Source organism: Penaeus monodon, chromosome 20 (assembly GCF_015228065.2).
Source record: "Penaeus monodon isolate SGIC_2016 chromosome 20, NSTDA_Pmon_1, whole genome shotgun sequence".
Taxonomy (NCBI): Eukaryota; Metazoa; Arthropoda; class Malacostraca; order Decapoda; family Penaeidae; genus Penaeus; species Penaeus monodon.
Genome location: NC_051405.1, coordinates 23,142,722 through 23,143,061, shown reverse-complemented (window position 1 = coordinate 23,143,061; position 340 = coordinate 23,142,722). Strand labels below are relative to the sequence as shown.

Here is a 340-nt window from a genome sequence, read left to right as displayed (position 1 = left end):
ACCTTCTCCTTCTACAGAACAGGAAACACCTTCACCACCTTTAATAGATTGTGATTAATGGTGCTATGGTGATGGTGCGGGTACAGTGTGGGTATGGGGCACTGGGTGTATGGAAGTCAGGGCTGGTGGGAGTGAGATTGAGACAAGTGGATTTGCGAGCGGAGTGTTTGGTTGCGTGTGGAGTTGTGGATTCTGGTTGTTGTGAAGGGCTGTGTGACAGGCGATCAATTTTGCCTTATGGCGTTACTGTGGCCTGTTTGCTAATTGTAACGTTAGCTTGCGCGTTAATGAGGACGTGCAGATCTGGTGCAGATTCCTAGTTTTATTTTTATGTGTATAT

General features: G+C 46.8%; 1 protein-coding gene across 1 annotated transcript in view; it reads left to right on the top strand.

Annotated features, from left to right (window-relative positions):
- The window catches only part of LOC119585710 (Y+L amino acid transporter 2-like), a 35,590-nt gene that overhangs the window by 15,787 nt on the left and 19,463 nt on the right, over positions 1-340 (top strand). The gene's annotated exons all lie outside the window — the stretch shown is intronic.